Source organism: Prionailurus viverrinus, chromosome B4 (assembly GCF_022837055.1).
Source record: "Prionailurus viverrinus isolate Anna chromosome B4, UM_Priviv_1.0, whole genome shotgun sequence".
NCBI classification, from domain to species: Eukaryota; Metazoa; Chordata; class Mammalia; order Carnivora; family Felidae; genus Prionailurus; species Prionailurus viverrinus.
Window position 1 is genome coordinate 90,921,845 of NC_062567.1, and position 20,414 is coordinate 90,942,258.

Here is a 20,414-nt window from a genome sequence, read left to right on the forward strand (position 1 = left end):
ATAGGACTGACACCTCCGTGCTTAAAATGCTTAGTTCCCTACCAGCCCAGATCCCTTCAATTTAGCACAGATATTTAACTTCTTGTTTTAGAACACGATTTTTTAAAAATCGAAAACTGATTAGGTTACATAGGTCGTATTTTTCCAAAACATTTATACGCTCTGCTCTGAGTCCCTAGTGCTTTTTAGAAAGGATCTTGCTCATTTTCATAATTATACAAACTTAAATTACAGTCAATGGTTGACTGGGAGGGTGTCTTAATTCTCAGTACAAGTGAAAAAAACAACAAGCAATAAAACGTGGAACTCAGGAGATTGTACGTATGTATGTACATATGTATTTATTTACTTATTTTGGGGATATCGTTTTTAAAGTAAGAAATCTTGAATCTTGTATTCAAACCCTGATGTAACACAGCTCCTTGGCAAGGAGGCCCTTTATGTGCTTGAGTCTTGCCAAGTAAACTGGGAACAACAATGTATCCTAATGATGCCTCAAGGAAAACTTCTAAATCCTAACCCTGCCTGAGGAGCTGGATTCCGGCAAGGAAGGGCAGAGATTAAACATCAATGAGGATCTGCTCTGTGCAGACGTCACGGCTGGGACCCCGGTACGCACTATCTCAGTAATCCCTTATCGTGACCCACTGAGACGGATCGTGAACCAAACTTTACAAGTGAGAAAACTGATCTTCCAAACATTAAAGTAAGCTGCTTCTGATCACACAACCAGTGAGAAGCTGTGCTTTGAGCCCCAGAGCCAAGACCTGACCTATTGGACTTCAATTCCAGTGAGCCTTCTAATAACGAAAACTGCCCGTCTCCCTGGAGGCTTGGTTTCCTAATCAGTAAAATGAAGAGGTCTCTTTCAGTCATCATGATAACTGATGATGAGATGATGAAGAGATGACTAAAATCATCTCTTTTAGTCATCAGGCTCTTTTAAATACAAAGACTTTAAAATTAGAAATTGAGGAGTATATTCGAAAGCTATCACATGGACACAAAGTTCAAATGCCCGTGATATCTGAGCCTTTTGTAGAATTCACGAGCCCAGAGAAGGAATTTAACAGCAGCTCCTGGGCTAATGTGAAGGTTTCTGTGGAATTTCAGATCTAGTCCCTTAAATCAGGGGTCCCACAGGCTGAGGAACACTCCGTTGGCATGAGGAATCCAGGGAGAAACAGATACTCAGCCTGTCTTTTCCAGCATTCATAATTTATTATAATAATTTTGTAAGGAAATTTTTCATGCCAGAATGATGCTTTAAATTCAGTAACTGCAGGATTTCTCAGAAAACACCCACAAAATGCCATGTATCTGACTGATGCCACCTGTTTAGTGCAGAATCCTCATTCATTCATACATTCATTCATTTAGTAGTACTGTATCCAGCCATTTGGGCAGGTGAACAGACAGTACAGGTAAGTTATACTCTCGACACCCAGTGAATTTCTGATCTAAGTGGAGACTAGTGATGCGCAAACACATCATTACACTAGACCGTAATGCATATGGCCACAGAAGTGTATGTAGGTACCGTTGTGCCTGTAGAATAAAAGGAATGGTTAATTTTCCCCAAGGAGGGGATCATGAAAAACTTTACAGATCTAGGGGTTTATAAATGACTTCTGAACAGGGTTTTGAAGAATGATTCCAAGTTTGCCATGTGGCAAGTATAAGCCATCCAGTGATTTCTCATCAGAACCATTTCATTAACCTCAGAAGCTTCTATTCTCCGGTATGAATTCTTAGGGCATCTGGAGTTTCACTTCTACAAAGTTAATATTTTCATGTGAGTAAGGAAAAACTTTCTGAGTGAGCTAGTAACCCTGGTTCTTGAGGGTTCCTTCTGGAGAATTCTTTTCCCTGGCTATTAATGCCTTTCAAGCTAGAATAATCAGATTTGTACAGAATATGACCTAGTCCCCTCCTAGGCAAGGGGGAAAATTCAATAATCTCAACCTAATATTTACCAATTGTGATAACACTATCACAACCGATTTGCAACAGCTGGCTTGTTACGTAAGGCTAGGGAAAGACAACAAAACCAGACTTGACATGGATAGCCAATACTAATTGGCTTAAGGAAGGACAGAAATCAAACCAATAAAAACCTAAGTGAACAAATACTTTGTGGGTAACTCAATCTCCATTTTAGCATGAATGGCTCCTAAGTGAACTGCAAGATGAGAAATTTACCTTGAATAACCTCAGTGGCACCACGTTTGAGAATGAAAACCAACCAATGATCCTGGAAGATATTCATGCAATGCTTTTGGAATGACAAGCTTCTTGAAGGGTCTTAACCCCCTCTCCACAAGCACTGGCCACCTCTGGCTTAGACCAGAGTAAATGGACAGAGAACAAACTTTACTTTTCACAGTATGACTGTCAAGACAAGGGTAATTTAAACAAGACTTTTTTTTTCTTATCGAGGTTGGAAAGGCTACCCTATTCCCCCAAATTCTTTCTAATGCCAGAAGTGAAGAGTTCTAAAATGCTTGGTGCCTTTCTCCTCACTACAGAGTAAGCAAAACTTGGATTTCAAATATTTCATGATCTATATTATATTCAGGAACTGGGAGCTTGACACAAATCCCGGGGGTGTGACATATATGTCTCACTGGGTTTGCTTGGAAGATCAGGAAAAGTTTTACAATTTAGAAGGATTCACAAAGATCCAAAGACAAGAAAACAGATAATAAATGCCAAGAAGTACTTCAGGTGTTCAGGGGAAAGCAGAAGTTTGGAAAGCTAAGTACAGCTTCAACAGGTAGAGATGGGAGGAGTGTCATACCCACATCAGAATCACGTGGATCCTTGTAAAAATGCCAACCCCTGAGCCCCATCTGCTAAATCAAACTCTAGGGGTAAAGCCCCAAATCTGCATTTAACAGGCTCCCTTGGTGATTCTGAGGCCCATTAAAATGTGAAAGCTTGTTGAGACTGAGATAGTGAATGTCCAGATAGATCTGGAAGCCACCTGATCTTTAGGTAAAACCATTTCATTTTACATATAATCATGAACATGCTTCTATGTTAACAAATATACTCCTTTTTAAATGGCTGCGTAATATCTTACCATATGAATACATTACCATTTATTCAACCAATACTCTTTTGTTAGATGTTCAAAATTAAGTTTTTTTAAAAAAATTTAATATTTATTTTTGAGAGAGAGAGAGAGAAAGAGAGAGACAGAGCACAAGCAGGGGAGGGGCAGAGAGTGAGGGAGACACAGAATCCAAAGCAGGCTCCAGGCTCTGAGCTGTCAGCACAGAGCCTGATGTGGGGCTTGAACCCACAAACTGCGAGATCATGACCTGAGCCGAAGTCAGACGCTTAACTGATTGAGCCACTTCAGTAAGTATTTTTATGTAAATCCACTAAAATTACATAATTTATAACAAAACTATTTTATCATGTGAAAGAAATAAGAATACAAAATTATATAAACTACAACCATGTAAAACAGATTTTCATTTAAAAAGTACCATGGAGGGGCACCTGGATGGCTCAGTCGGTGGAGTGTCTGACTCTAGATTTCAGCTCAGGTCAGGATCCCAGGGTTGTGGGATTGAGCCCCAGGTCAGGCTCCAAGCTATGCATGGAGCCTACTTGGGATTCCCTTTCTCACTCCCTCTGCCCCTCCCCCCACCTTGCTCATGTGATACACTGTCCAAAAAAAAAAAAAAAAAAAAAAAAGGTACCATGGAAGGAAATAGCTCCATAGCATATAAAGCCTTAAAAAAAAAAAAAAAGCCTTAAATTAACATATGAATCTACAAGAGTTGACAATGGCACACCATGAGTGATAAGGGTTTGAGTGATAGGGTGATGAAATCAAATAATTTTTTTCTCCTATGCATCAGACCCCCTAAGCACTTTGTTACCTGAACTTCACAACACTTTCATATGGTGGGTGGTACCTACAACTTACTGTTAAGGAAACTGATTCAAGTGGCAGGGTTCTAACCCAGGTCTGATTCCAAAATCTGTATTCTTCTGAGGACTCCAGGCTGCCTTAATCTCCCTGAAAGTTCTAGAAAGGCCAGAGCCAACCTCCCCCATGGGAAATATTCCCAGGCAATTCTTTCAATGTTGTGTTGCTATGGTTTACACCTGGGGCAAGACCCAGGCTGCCACCTGGGATGACCAACTGAGCCAAGATAAGACACCGGATTTGAAGGCTATCCTGTCTGACTCTGCTCAGAGCTTCTCAGTGGAACGTGCCCAGAGAGAAGCAGACTCTGCCTGGGTGGCCTGGCCACTGGAGCAGAGTGGCTGTAATGATGAGCCACATTCCGGTTTTTCATGAGGCTTGTTGGTATGTACTGTATGATCCACGTAGCTCTGGTATCCAGAGGGATGAATCAGCTGCTGGTTTCCCAGACTCTGCATTGCTCTGTGTATCCCTACAATTACCCTCTGAACCCAAGTCAGAGCTTGAGGGAGCTTGCCTGATAGAGTGTCCGCATATAGAAGTGGGAATAACAGCTCAGTGGGCAAGGCTGTTGTAAGGCTGATGAATTCCTTCCTCCTTCCCAAAGATCTGACACCAAACCTTCCATTTCACTTGTGCACCTTCCCACTACCTGCACACACACACAGCTTGACACACAGCTACGAAGCCCTGCATTCGATAATGGACAAGGTGAAAACAGCACATTACTTAAATCAAGTTGAACATTTGGCCTCCAAAGTTCACATGTCCTCTGACTTCGAAGTAGAGGAAAAGAGGTTCCTGCTAAGTGACTCATTACGAAAACAAAACACATACAAACCAGAGCAAATAAAACAGGGACAAAAAGCATGGGCAAAAATTTCCAGACTGGCTATGCTTGCATAGTATTCATAGCTCAAAGCATTTTGTGCATATTCACTTAACACCCCCGACAACTGTAAGTGGTATCTAGGATTAGTGGTAGTAGGATTAGCCTTTTACCCAGGTGGACACAATCTTAGGTAACCTCAGAAGGCCGTCATTCTCCAAATGTGGCCGCAGGACCAGCAGCATCAGCGTCACATGGGAACTAGTTAAATATGCACTTTCTTGGGCTCCACCCCAGATATACTGAATCAGAAGCTGAGAGTGAGGACCAGTAGTCTGTGTTTTAGTAAGAAGCCAGGGGATTCTCATGCATACTGAAATTTAAGAACTTCTGTGACAGGGTGCCAGGGTGGCTCAGTCCATTAAGCGTCCAACTGTTGATTTCAGCTCAGCTCATGACCTCATGGATCATGAGATTGAGTCCTGTGTTGGGCTCCTTGATGACAGCACGGGGCCTCACTGGGATTCTCCTTCCCTCTCTTTCTCAAGATAAATAAACTTAAAAAGAAAAAAAAAAAGAACTGCTGTAACAAGAGATAGAGCTGGGTAGTCCATCCACATGCTTTGTTCCCAGTCACTTTTCTGCACTGCTCTAGCTACCGAAAAGATGAAAAATCAAAGGCAAAAAAAGAGAATATGGAGATTCCTCAAAAGAATGAAAATAGAACTACCCTGTTATCCAGCAATTGCACTACTAGGTATTTACCCAAAGAATACAAAAATACAGATTCGAAGGGGTACATACACCCTGATGTTTTTATCAGCATTATCAGCAATAGCCGAACTATGGAGACAGCCCAGATTTCCACCAAGTGATGAACGGACAAAGAAGATGGGGTGTATTTGAGTATGTACATACACACATATACACAATAGAATATTACTCAGCCACCAAAAAGAATGAAATCTTACCATCTGCAATGACATAGATGGAGCTAGAATGTATTATGCTAAGTGAAATAAGCCAATGAGAGAAAGCCAAATACCATATGATTTCACTAACATGTGGAACTTAAGAAACAAAACAGATGAACATATGGAAGGGGGAGTGGGGGAAGAGGAGAGAGGGATACAAACTGCAAGAGACTCAATGATAGAGAACAAACTGAGGATTGATGGAAGGAGGTGTGGGGGGATGAGCACTGGGTGCTGTATGTAAATGATGAATCACTGAATTCTATTCCTGAAACCAATATTGCACAGTATGTTAACTAAAACAAACAAACAACAAAAAAAGACAAAATGACAAAAAGAAAAATGAAAGAAATGCAAACTGGTGCCCCAAGCTTTCTATATGCACCATTTCTGGTGTTGAGATTTTTTTCCTTCTCCCTCTGGAGAATTGGAAACAGAAGGCAGAGGTTGAGGGTACTATGAAGATGGTTTGAGAAGTTAAAGCTCCTGTTTGCTCCCTTTGGTATGCAAACCCCAAACTGGTTTGCAAACTGCTATTTAAGGATTATAGGCAAGCCTTAGAGACTTTGCCCCAAAGTGTGGAATCTGGGGTGGATATACCTCAGGGGACCTGGCTGTTAGGTGCTTTTCCTGAAATGTTTGGCTTCTAATCTACAAAGATAAGGCTTAAAAAGTAGGGAGGATGGAACAGCAACAGAAATAAACACATGGGCAAAACTCATTTGCTCTATACCTGGAACCCAAAATTCATGCACACGCCCTCCTTTATGGCAAATCAGCCAGCATTTACCGTGGCTTCTGTACTGAAGTGAGGGGTTCTGGCCAGCCACCATGAACACCCAGTCTGTTTCTGTACATGCAAAGCCAAGAACCCATACTCGAACAGATGCGATGACCCCCCCAAGTCAGCCACTTGATCCCCACAAAGCTGATCTTGTTTATGAACAGAGGAACTTGTTGAGAAGGGGCTCAGGGGTTTGGAAAGGAATCGGGTGTCCCAGGGATCCTGCTGTTACTGTGGTAAGAGCAAGTGCTATGTTCTGCCTGGAAGCAATGATGGGGCAATTCCAAATTCCATTAAGGGCCATGGGTCCTGTGGCTCAGGTTAATAGGGGGATGAAGGGGACACAGGAGGCATCCCAGCACTCCTAGGCAGTTTTTGGACACCGACGTCTGCTGCACCAGAGTTTCCCACTGTACAGTGATCTTGGTGTGGGGTCCCAAGTGGGGCTACCTGTTGTGAGAGCCTGGGCCCAGAGGAGGCTGTGGGACTCAGAGGTCATTAGGGCTTCTGCACGGGTGTCATACCTGCATGCTTTGGATCTAGGCACCACATCCACTGAGCACTTTTCCAACTGATACATGAGCAGTAGATCCCAATGGCCACCTTCTTTGGACCCAGTATTCCTAGTATCTTGTACACAGATGGACTAGGCCTGGATCAGGAGGTTTTCATCAGTTGAGTGTGCCAATCCTGCTGTCGGATGCTGGGCCTATGGATGCTGGCTATCACCTAGGACTCCCTCACTTTATCAGTCTTCACCGGTGTCTTGTCATCCTCCCCATCTCATCCCCCTGATGTACGAATACTACCACACTGCCCTGGATAGCTTGATCATTCTCCAATCCTGTGTATCTTTTTTCATGCATTTTTCATTAAGACTGAAAATTGAATCATTTACTTGCATAATGTCTGTCTCAACTAGAATGCAACATACAAGTGCACTCCCTGTGTGTTTACTATTTTGTTTGGTTTGCCTGTTTTGTTCACTGCTCTATTCGTAGCAAACAGTGCCTGGTGCATAGCAGGTGTTCAATAAATATCTTACCGCAGCATTTCACACGATATTGGTGCCTCTCCAGGACTACTTTTTTTAGTAAATACTGGCACATCAGATCCAAATTCCTCCCCCAGGCTTTCAGGGTCTTCCGTCACCCACCCTGCACTCATATTTCTCACTATCTGCTCACAGATGCTCCTCGTGGGATCAGGCTCCTTTCCCTACCCTAGGTTCAGCCTCATCTTTACTTCTGTCAACTTTGACCTAAAATGCATCCCTGGATTTTCAGCCTTTACAAATCCTATGCGTTCCACAAAAACCTAATTCTAAGAAGTTTCCCCAGATTACTTTGATCCACCCTGGTTTCCCCTTTACAATATTTCTATAACATGACACTACAAGGAGCACCTAGGAGGCTCAGTCCATTAAGTGTCCAACTCCTGATTTCAGCTTAGGTCATGATCTCACCGTTCATGGGTTTGAGCCCCACGTCAGGCTCTGCGCTGACAGCATGGAGCCTGCTTGGGATTCTCTATCTCTGCCCCTCCCCTCCTCATGCTCCCATTCTCTCTCAAAATAAATAAATAGACTTAAAAAAAATGACACTACATGCTTTGGCACTGAAAAATATTCTGCTCAATTACAGGTTAACAAAACAAAATTCTCCCTTTCAGTTAGTTTTCTAAGGGTTTCACATGGAAGAGTTTTGTTTTCTTAACAATGCTGTCAGCATTGAGCAGTTAGATCCTTCTTCTCCTCTATTGTGTCTACTACAGTAAATCATGGCAATCCACCAGTATTAAGGTCACTTTTTAGCAGAGGCCTCTGTATTACTGTTGGCCCAACATTCAGTGCCTTGTTGAACTCAGGTGTGGTCACATGACTTGTTCTGGCCAATGAAATGTGAGTAGAAAAGACACGTGTTATTTCTGGGAAAAAGCTGTTAGAGCCAAGGAATGGTTTGCTAGTTCATTTCCCTCCATCACAAGACAGGCAATATTTTGATAGAGGCTGCTGTCAGCTGAGGTCCTGGAGGGAAGACAACAGGGAACCAAGTCCCAACTGATTGATGAAAAACATGTGAGTGAGATACAAACCTTTATTTTGCTGTTATAACCCACTGAGATTTGGGGTTTAAAAAAATTTCTGTAGGGGCGCCTGGGTGGCGCAGTCGGTTAAGCGTCCGACTTCAGCCAGGTCACGATCTCGCGGTCCGTGAGTTCAAGCCCCGCGTCAGGCTCTGGGCTGATGGCTCGGAGCCTGGAGCCTGTCTCCGATTCTGTGTCTCCCTCTCTCTCTGCCCCTCCCCCGTTCATGCTCTGTCTCTGTCCCAAAAATAAATAAACGTTGAAAAAAAAATTTTTTTTTAAATTAAAAAAAAAAAAATTCTGTACTAGAGTTTAGCCTCTCCTCTGATATACCCTCTGTGACCTACCCACCCGAAATGATATTTCCCTCCACTGAATGTTCATCATTCTTAGTGCTGAAAAACAGTGGTTTTGTTTTTTTCCAGACAGGGGCTCCCAGAACCCTAAGATTCTGTGGTGGTGACCCAGAGGTGAAGAAAGTTTAAAAACTTTGTTTTTTTAAAATTAAGTTTATTTTTATTTATTTTGAGAGAGAGATCAAGTAAGGGAGGGGCAGAGAGACAGGGAGAGAGAATCCTAAGCAGGGCTTGAACTCAGGAACCATGAGATCATGACCTGAGTCAAAACCAAGAGTGGGACACTTAACCAACTGAGTCACCCAGGCATCCCTAAAAATATTGCTTTAACACTACTCACATGGCACAAAATATACATAAACCTCTGTTAATAATGTTCTTCTGTGTATTTTCTCAATCCAAATTATCTACCAAACGTGTTCTACAGTTTTGTTTTTATAGCACAGAAGGTGTCCTACACATTCATGGTAGCTATTGATCGACAGTGGACAGCCAATAAATCACTATTAAAATGCACTGAAAACATTGTAATAAAAAATAATACCATAGTAAGACATCACTAGCAAAGCCTGTCTCTTGGAATTTTTCCCCTGGATCATCTCATTATAACTGCTAGCTCAAATAGCATTTACAGGTGGACAGACGTGATTCCAGAGCTGAAATAATGCTTTGAATTCTAGAAGTGCCAAGCTGGATGTGAATCAAGAAAAATGGACAACAAAGGACCTAAATACTTGTCGTGTGGAAGGGAAGTGGGGCAGTGTTAAGCAAGGTGAACAGAGGAGGCCCTTTAAGGATGCACTAAAACACAGGCATAGGCAAAGTGGTAGCCCAGTAACCCGCTGGAACACAAGCCTACCTGACATCAGGAGCCAGGAACTGGCCAGCACAGGCTCTGCTCACCCTCGGCTGGGAGACCAGGCAAGGGCAGCAGCCGGCACCACAGCCAGCAACTGCTGCCTTGATGGACTGAGTGCTTCCTGAGGCGACCAGACTCCTTTGTAAATCCTCATATGAACTTGACAAAAATCAGGTACAGCTTCACTGTGAAAGCTACGATCCTATACAAAGGCTTTTTAGCCTTTAGTTTTCCCATTTATTCATTCAGTGAATAGGTACCAAATGCAAGACTGAGTCTGGCATTTAGTTAGCTGAAACAACCGTACATCACTAACTGATTATATACTGGCCTGAAAAACACTGATTTTCTATTTTTTTCTTTCATTTTTTTTTTAAATATTCTGGGAGGTCATATTTTATTTTTTATTTTTAAAAGTAATCTCTACATCCAATGTGGTCCTTGAACTCAGGACCCAGAGATGAAGGGTAGCATGCTCTACTGACTGAGCCAACGAGGCACCCCTGACTTTCTGACATCACCTTCATCATTTGAAAAAACAAAGTCTAGGGGCACCTGGGTGGCTCAGTCAGTTAAGTGTCCAACTTCGGCTCAGGTCATGATCTCACGGTTCGTGGGTTCGAGTCCCATGTTGGGCTCTGTGCTGATAGCTCAGAGACTGGAGGTTGCTTCAGATCGCTCTCTCTGCCCTCCCCAGCCTGCACTCTGTTGCTCTCTTTCTCAAAAAAAATTAAAAAAGAAAAAGAAAAGACAAAGTCCAAATAAGCATAATGTCTTATAAACTTTCCATTATTTGGGGGGTTAAGCAAACGTGAATCGAATCCCATGGCTCCACTGCTTGTCCTGTAATAGTTTGCCATGGCATCAAGATAGAACCCAAGCCCTCAGCATGGCACACCAGACCTCATGGTCTGTCCACTTTCGGCCTTGAGCCCCCCACCATAATCCCAGACACCAGGCTCTAGCCATTTTTTTTTCTTTTTAATGTTTATTTTTGAGAGAGAGAGAGAGAGAGAGAGAGAGGGAGCGAAAGCGAGCACACTCGAGCAGGGGAGGGGCAGAGAGAGAGGGAGACACAGAATCTGAAGCAGGCACCAGGCTCTGAGCTGTCAGCATAGAGCCTGACACAGGGCTCAAACTCACAAACTGTGAGATCATGACCTGAGCTGAAGTCGGAAGCTTAACCAACTGGGCCACCCAAGTGCCCCTCTAGCCATTCTTAATGGTGTGTAGTTCCAAACCATCTGCCTCAGCACCTTCAATGCATGGTTAGTCCTCTGTTTACCTGATCAAAGTGGCCAACTTCTACTGGCCTTTTTAAGGCTCAACCAAAAGCCTCTTCCATCCAACACCTTTCTTACCCTTCTCCTCTGTTGGTACCATCCCTTACCAGTCTGAGTTACTCTCCCCTTTGAGCATTCATAGTACTTCTGCAGCCCCTCTCCTAACACTGTTGAAACCACAGGTTTTCCTACAAGCAAGGGACTGTGTATCTTTGTGCTTGCAGAATCCATCATAGTGTGTGGCCCATACATAGTATATGATCAATATATGATTGTCGAATGGATGGATGACTGGATAAATTAACAACTCAGGAAGTCCAGTTGGAGCTGGGGTCACCCTTGATCCAGAGACTAGATGCAACTGTTTTCCAGTATTATGGAAAAGTCAGCTAGTCTACCATTTGGGTAGGATCTGCAAAGGATCTGATTTTCTAGATGGCTAATCTAGAGTAGATGGACCTTCTTGGAGTATTGCTATGTGAGAACACAGAAATCCAAACCCAGTATCTGGCTTTGAGTTAGACTCTTCCAACATTGTGGGGAGATGGGATTTCATTTGCTTACACATTTGTCTCCATGCACAGTACTAATGTTTTGAAATGATTCCTGGGAATGTAGATGTTTGGTTCCATTTTATTTCTTCCTGAACAGGTAAATTTTGGGGGGGGGGGGGCGGGTTGGGGATTTCAATTTCTAAATCAAGGATTCTTCTGATTGCTCAGAGACCCTTTGTTAATTAAAAAAAGGAAAGGAAAAATTTGAAGATGTGTCAAGTTGGGATAAGTTCTCTTTTCTTCTTTTTTGATTTCAACACTAGTCACGACTCTAAGAGACGCAGTGAGGCTGGTCTCATTAATCACTAACCAGCAACCCCAACAAGATCGGAGGAAATTCCTCTGCCTTTCTCCTCTGACAAGGCTACCTTCTCTGGTCTTCCCATTCTATTCCAGGTCAGAGGCTGATGAATCTGTTCCCTTTCTTTTAAATGTTTTTATTTTTAAGCTGTAAATGATAAGAAGTTTTACAAAATTGAGTTTTAAGAACTAGCCATCATTCCCAACCACCATCATCTCCCTATGAGCCTTTCTAGTCTTTTTTTTTTTTTTTTTTTTCTCATATAGAGACAGGAAACTTGTTTTTAAATCCCCCAAGTGAAAACCTCTAGAGGCCTCATACTATAAAAAGCTGAGAACTTCCCTTTATGGTCCCTTGGGAGAATAGTCAAACATAATCAGATCATCCTTTTGAAGAGTTCAGCAATCATAGTAACCAAGTTGAGTATTACCTTAAAATGCAAACAAGTACTTAAAGAGATTTTTAAAATCTTATTTTAAAAGATGAAATAATTACAGCTACCACTATATATTTATTATCTGTTTGAGAGTTCTCTTTCATGGTCTGTCAGGGGCATTCTCTCGTTCAGTATTGATGTTCCAGTTCTTTCTCCCCAGCTGCTTTTATTTCTTACGAGTTTCCTGTAGGTGTCAGAGAGTTGTGATTTATGATGAGGTCAATTCACATGCATTTGGCCCAGAAAAAGACAGTTGGCTGAGGGCTGGCTTAACTTTATTGCCTATTTATCGTTACCATAAGAACTCATCTTTTAGTGGCAAGGAATAAGGGCAACTGACTTACTAGTTTCCTCATAAACTACTTTGGAGGACAGAACCATTTCTTTCCATCAGCCCGCTCCCTGAGATTGTGCCCTAAAAGTCTTTCTTTCATTTGAAAGTCAAGCGGGCCAGAGTCCAGACAGAAGGATGTGGAGCTCCTGACAGCAAGAAAAGCCCTGAAGTTGCCAACATGGGATGGGGTCCCTCAAGGACTCGACTTGACCAAAAACCAGGACATTTGATGGATTTGCGGGGTTAACAAAGGTGGACTTCTCACTAGTAACACTGTTCTGAGATTTTTATTTTTTAATGTTTATTTATTTTTGAGAGAGAGAGAAACTGAGTGTGAGCAGGGGAGGGCCAGAGACAGAGGAGACACAGATCTGAAGCAGGCTCCAGGCTCCCAGCCGTCAGCACAGAGCCGGACACGGGGCTTGAACTCACAAGCCATTAGATCATGACCTGAGCTGAAGTCGGACAATCAACTGAGCCACCCAGGGGCCCCTGTTTGTGAGATTAGCGCAGTGGGTTAAGCGCCTGACTTCAGCACAGGTCATGATCTCACGGCTCATGAGTTCGAGCCCTGCATCAGGCTGTCAATGTAGACCCTGTTTCGGATCTTCTGTGGCCCTCTCTCTCTGCCCCTGCCCTGCTTGCATATTCTCTCTCTCAAAAATAAACATTAAAAAAATTTTAATCTCACAAATAAATACTTTAGTAAAGACATCAAAACCAGTATTTCAGTGCTACACCATCTGCCTCAAAACAGCATCTGGGATTTCTTAAAAGATAGGCAGTATCCCTGCAGCGGCATTATGTATTGACACAGATTCTAGAATCAAATTGCAGGGTTTAGCCCCCCACTCTGCCACTTACTAGCCGTGTGGTATGGAGCAAGTTGCTTAATCTCTCTGAGTGCATCAGTTTTGTCATCCTGGTTACAGGATTAAGGGTACTCACACTTCATGGGGCTATCTCATTTAATCCCCACAAGCTTTACAAATAGTGCCAGAAACATGGTAAGCACACATCTGCTCGAGGGCCTTGGGTGCACGGAATTGGCTCATGACAAACTATAGGCTCTAGCAGACGACGCAGCATTAGAACAATTAAAGAAAAATTTGAAATATAAAGTGTCCATAACACATGGATGGAGACCTTGTGCCAAGAGTCAGCAGAAATGTATGTTCCAGAAGATCTGCAGATCAGATCAGCTTAGATAGACCAATACATACTTAAGTTAAAAAAAAAAAAATAGAAGTATGGATTCAGAAAGTAGAAGGTGCTATCTTGAGAAAACATGTCCTTCAAAATCTATTAGCAAAAAGTGTCACAAAACATTCATATCACCAGACATCCAATGAGTTTATTTTAAGTCCAAGCCCTGAATCTCACTCAGAATTCCCAGGATGAGATGCCTAAGGGTGGTGGTGAGCCTGGAAGCTGTAAGCCCACATGGCCAGAGGGCAGGGCAGGAAACCAGTCACCTCAGCTAATCCTGCTGAACTGTTAATCATAAACAAGTCTTTCACATTTTCTTACATGGCTTATTACCAACGTGACTGAAGCCATCACAAGGATTTTAACTATCTCCAGGCTAATGAGGCTGGAAACCATGTTGATTTCCACTCTCATCACTGAAAGGGCATAACCCAAGAGCTTGTAGATAAGGAATTGGTTCATTAAGGAATCAGTCAATGACATAAAACTGGTACAACATGCGTTCAAAATGTCAACAAAAGGCAGGGGGACTGTCCCAGATTATGACACTAAAGAGATATAATACTATAATCCAATGTGTGAGCCTTGACTGGATTCTAAGAGAACATAAATTATAAAAGGCATTCTTGGAATGATTGGAGAACTTGAAAATGGAGTATATTATTCACTGAGTATTATTTTTCTGAGTTTAATAATGGTGTGCTGTGGTAAGGCGGGAAGAATTCATTTTTAGGTGATGCATGCTCAAGTATTTAGGGATGATGTGGCAAGCTACTGACTATTTCTAATAGTTCAGCAAAATCTACAGATAAAGCTCAGGAGAGAGACAAAACAAATGTGGCAAAATATTAACAACTGGGGGTTCTGCATGAAGACTGTGTGAGTATTTATTTTCTGTAGGTCTTAAAAATTTCAAAATGAAAAGCTGCGGAGAGGAGAGGTTTCAAAAAGGTAAAAGTAAAAACAAAAAACAAAAAAACCCATGGCCTGCTCCACTGGCTTCTGCAGCTTATAAAAGTGAGACACATAGGATCAAGAAAGGTCAGAGGCGTTCACCCAAAAGGTGAGGCCATAAGGAAGGGAATGGAGGCCTGGAGGTAAGAAATTCACAGGCTGCCTCTTCCCAGAAAAAACACAGAACAATCCTACAAAAGGACTTAAGAAATTACCATATAAACTATCTCGAATCAAGGCCTATTAGCTTATTACATCTCTGCAGGTAGTGAGAAAGAAAACTCATCTTGATGTCAATGTGAACGTTAACTAAAGGACATTTTTTCATTTTTACAACAACCAGAAAAAAAAGGCCACAAAAATATTTTTAAATCGTATGATTTATATGACCTTTGAGCCTTCTGATCATCAAGTCATTTAGCCGGCAAAGGCCAAGTGACTAACGCAGGATAAAAATAAGGAATCAGTAAAGCTTGGGTGTTGGGCAGCTCAATCCTGAGTCCCATCTCTTCCTCAAGATTGGACTTTGGATCAGGGGAAAAAAGGAATGTGAATGATTGGAATTGTTCTCTCGACCTCCATTTGATCACCATTCCCCTCCAGGCTTCAGTTAGAACACAGCAGCAAGACTCTTAAGGAAGAGGAAGGGGAGGGTTGGCAGGGACAAGGGCAGTGGCCACCGAGAAGCAAAGTCTGAGAAAAAAGGGCCTGTCACCCAGCCCAACACAGACTTGAGAGGCCCTACTTTACCCAATGGACCTCAGTGCAGGACCATACATATGTTTGTGGCTTTCACAGATCCTTTCAATTTATCCTTTAACAAAACTATCACAGCGTTTATTTGTTGTCAACAAACTTGAGAAACTACATAATAATCACTCAAGTGCTTTCAAAGAAGTAGTAAATGTGAGATTTATTTATATTTGTCTTTCATTTCTCACATCGCCAAGAAGAATATGAGCATACTTTAACACTACGGTTCTGGGTGGTACCTAGAACCATAAGCTGGTGCTAACTTTTGTTTTAAGATTTTATTTTAAGTAATCTCTACACTCAATGTGGGGCTCTAACTCACGACCTCAAGATCGGGAGCCACACATTCTACAGACTGATCCCAACCAGGCATCCTAGCTGCTGCTAATTAACGTCTCTAACAAAGTAGCTTAAGTTTGCTGTCCTTGTTACAAAGTCAATACAAATATAAACATTTACTTAAAAAGAACGAGCCGGTTGCCCACTCACATCAGTGCCACAGCCCACCTTCGGAAACTGTGAACACACTTCTCAAGCTTACAAAGCAACCTGCAATGGTGTTTTCAGCAGACACTCTCACAATGGTCCCTCTGAGAGGCCTTCTAGAGTGGGCTGCCTGCATAGGAATTTCTGGGCTTTTCCAGGGTTTCACAGAGAATTTGATTATTAGGATTACAAAGGAAATAGCATATTTAAATGACGTCCATCATAGAGTCTGAGGAATAACTCAAAGATTTTAAGAAATCCTATCTGCTTAAAATACTAGTATTTTACATAATTTCCTAAGTGCTTTCATACACATCATCATACTTAATCTGCAGCAGAAACCCCATGAGGTAGGGAAGGCAGGTATTCTCATTTTACAGGTGAGGGAACAGCTCAGATGGCTTGGATCTGAACTGGTTTTTTGTTTGTTTCACTCTACGACTACTCTCTCTTCCACATGACTCTTCCAATACAAAACAGAACTTTCTGTCACCATCTTAGATGCAGTAGATATTTACCTTTCTCCAGACAAGAACTTGAGGCATCTAACTCCTACAGCCATCAGGCATCTCACTCCTAAAGCAAACGAAAGCTTCATCTTCCTCATCCCTCTCCCCACCCCACGAAAGGAAACTGTGTGTGTGTGTGTGTGTGTGTGTGTGTGTGTGTGTGTGTGTGTGGTATGTATGAATAGTGCATATGTGCTATGCAGTGTGTAGGGTTTAGGTTGGTGAGTGTGGGGTGTGTTTGGTACAGGTGTGGTTTTGTGTTGTATATGTTGTGTGATGTACATGTGTTATATGCTGTATGTGTGTCGTGTTGTATGTGTGGTGCGTGTGTTTATACGAGTGGTTGGTGTATGAGTGATTGCAGTTGTATGTGTCAGCTGCATGGTGTATATGTGGTCACTGTAGTGTATGTTTTGTGTGTGGTGTATGTGAATGTGCAGTGTATATGTGATGTCGTGTGGTAGGTATTTCGTGTATGCGGTGTGTGCACTGGCATAGCATACACACCTTACAAATACCCCTTAGACATACAGCACACACACAAAACATACCACAAACACACAACACACATGCACCACATACATGACATTCATACCACACGTGGAGACACAATAAACACAACAACCACATACCTCTCATATTTGACCAGCTGATAGACAACACATATACCACACAAAGATCGTCACACACAGAACATACACGATACACAGAAGACCGATATCACACACATACTCCATATACACCACACAGACCACAAATACACAGAACACCTATGCCACACAAAACCACAAGTACACCAGACCCTCGCCACACGTGACACACATCAACTTACACCAACAGTACAGCACACACAATACATATGCACCACACACACACCACATACTGCACACACATCACACACCCAAAAAAGCAACTCTTAAGTTACTTCTCTGATACTGACATTCCGTCAGACTCATTAATGAGAGATGCTCTCTGGAATATGATGTGTTTATTTTCTTTTGTGTCTGCAAGAGCTTTGAGAAACTACTTACCACTCAAAAATCAATGCTATCTGGGGTATTCACCAAAAGGAAATATACTAATTCAAAAAGATATATGCATCCCAATGTTTACTGGAGCACTATTTACAATAGTTAAGATATGGAAACAACCCAAGCATTCAGTGATAGATAAAATGCATAAAGAAGCTGTGATATACACACACACACACACACGTGCGTGCGCGCGCACACACACACACACACACACACACTACTTAGCCGTAAGAAAAAATGAGACCTTGCCATTTGTGACAGCATATATGGACCTAGAGGGCATTAAGCTAAGTGAAATAAATCAGACAGAGAGAGAGAAATACCGTGTGATTTCACTTATGTGTGTAATCTAAAAAAACAAAACAGGTGAATAACCAACAAAAAGCAGAGACAGACCTGCAACCACAGAGAACTGATGGTCACCGTGGTGGGGGATGGGCACAATAGGTGCAGGGAAGTGGGAGGTACAGGCTTCCAGTTAGGGAATGAATAAATCACAGGGATGAAAGGCACAGCGCAGGACATACGATCAGTGGTGTCGTAACAGCGCTGTACGGGGACAGATGGTAGCTACTCTTGTGGGGAGCACAGCATACAGACCTGCTGAATCACTACCCTGTACAGCTGACACTAATGTCACATTGTGTGCCAACTGTACTTGAATTAAAAAAAAGTTTCAAACACTCCCTGCATTCCCCCTCAAAAAACAAAGTCAACATTATCTGCAAAGTAGGTCTACATATACACAAAGAAGCCAGCATTTATTTTGGAAGTTGTTAAGTTTCCCAACTGTTTCTCTGGCTGTGTATACAACTGGCCAATCCTAAGTCTTTTCTAAGCTGAAGACCAGGGCTTTAGCGATGCCATCCTGGACTCGTAACTGCAGCTTTTACCCAATGTACCCTAAAGGAGCAACACTGAGTGTTCAGGCTCTGAACTGCCTGCCAGAGTAGATCCAAGATTGCAGGGGCCACCTCCACGGACTTATTTAAAGGTAAGAAAATCTCCCAGGCCCAACTCATTGGCTTTATCAAACTGTGTAATTAAGCTTACATCTCAGATCAGCTCCCACCTTAAAATGTTGGTTGTGAAATGCCCATTTCTGAGAAGCATGAGGAAATGCAGCTGTTAATAAGGTACCTGAGTTTACCCACCCATTTAAGCACATCTTATCTTGATCTTTGTCAGTTTATAAAATATTTAACAATTCATGCACTGCCAATTTCACAAGGTTAGGAGGCAGCTTGTTCACCAAGCACATTGCTCACAGGCAAACCATTCTCAGGAAAGAGTGGGCCAGATGCCAGGTCCAAAGACCTAGAACCGATTTCATACACGTAAATGCAGAAGGCAAGTCAAGCCCCTCGAAAAGCAACTACATTTCCATGGGCTGTGACCCAGGAACCGTCATGGAAAGCCTAGTTATAAGGAGCCATTCCAAAGACAGTTTTTGACTATATTAGACACTTTCTCACAATGGATCACTGCAGCCGTGGCTTATCTCACATCTGCTGGGAAAATCACGGCTCTGCACTCACCATTTGCAGCACCTGGGGGCCAGCCTTAATCTTTTCTAACAGCGTGCCTCTATTCGCCTCAATTGAGTCTGAGAAATTTGTGGACAGAGACTGTATTCAAGCCGTCACCTATGTCACTTTGCCATGCTCAAATGATCGGGCTGAAAAAGATGAGACAGATTCTTAAGGGAGGACAGACAATGAGATTTGCCAGGGTCTTCTCACTGCTCAAGTCAGCAGTGCTCAGCCACAGAATTACTAACAGCGTGCTACCTCGAGACATGCTCAACCATTACTCAGCATTAGATGCCCTTTTTATTTTAGTTTTTATTTTTAGTGTATAAACTATTTTAAAAAACTTTTTTTAATGTTTATTTTTGAGAGCGAGAGCACATGCACACGCAAGCACGAACGGGGGAGGGCAGAGAGAGAGAGACACGCACACAGAACCTGAAGCAGGTTCCAGGCTCAGAACTGTTAGAACAGAGCCTGACATGGGGCTCAAACTCATGAACCATGAGATCACGACCTAAGCTGAAGTTGGACGCCCAACCGACTGAGCCACCCAGGTGCCCCAAGGTGTATAAACTATTAACAGATAAGGCCTACAGATTTCTTTCTTCTTGGACACACCCACGGTGTGGCTATGGTGCCCTATGGTCTTGGCATGCTGGCCTCAGGCATGAAATTCTCAGAAGTGGCACAGCGCTCCATGGGCCCAAATCTTCTTTAGTGGCTCCAGGTCTTCATGAAGCTTGTTGTACAGACCATTGGCCAGGACCCGGCTATATCTTTCATCCTTTTGTATGTTCAAAAACCAGTCTGGGATCTTATACTGGTGTGGATTCTACATCATGGAGATCCCACATTCCATCTCATCCTCAGTGAGCTCTCCTGCCCTCCTGAGGAGATCGATATCTGCTTTCCTCAACATCACAGGAGCATATCTTCACCCCACACCCTCAACTCAGTGATGGCAAAGGCTATTTCCTGTTCCTATGTCAACTTTCCTGTTGAGATATCTTCATCTCTCAATTCACCAATATTGGTGTGGAGTGCTTGCAAAACGTACTGGAACTAGTCAGGGATCATGAGAGACATGGCAGCGGCCCAGGCGGTGGCATGTAGGCCTCCTGTGGAAGCTAAATGCACTCTTAAAGATGGATGATGATGGACCATTCAAGCCACCCTCTCCACTTAGCACACACATA

At 42.6% G+C, this 20,414-nt stretch overlaps 1 protein-coding gene and 1 long non-coding RNA gene across 3 annotated transcripts in view; one reads left to right on the forward strand and one right to left on the reverse strand.

The window, feature by feature from the left end:
- Positions 1 to 20,414, reverse strand: part of CPM (carboxypeptidase M) — an 80,934-nt gene that overhangs the window by 33,758 nt on the left and 26,762 nt on the right. The gene's annotated exons all lie outside the window — the stretch shown is intronic.
- On the forward strand, positions 1,522 to 20,169 carry LOC125170537 (uncharacterized). Its single transcript, XR_007154069.1, has 3 exons — positions 1,522 to 1,532; positions 8,442 to 8,452; positions 20,064 to 20,169. It is a non-coding gene; the product is annotated as an uncharacterized LOC125170537 (long non-coding RNA).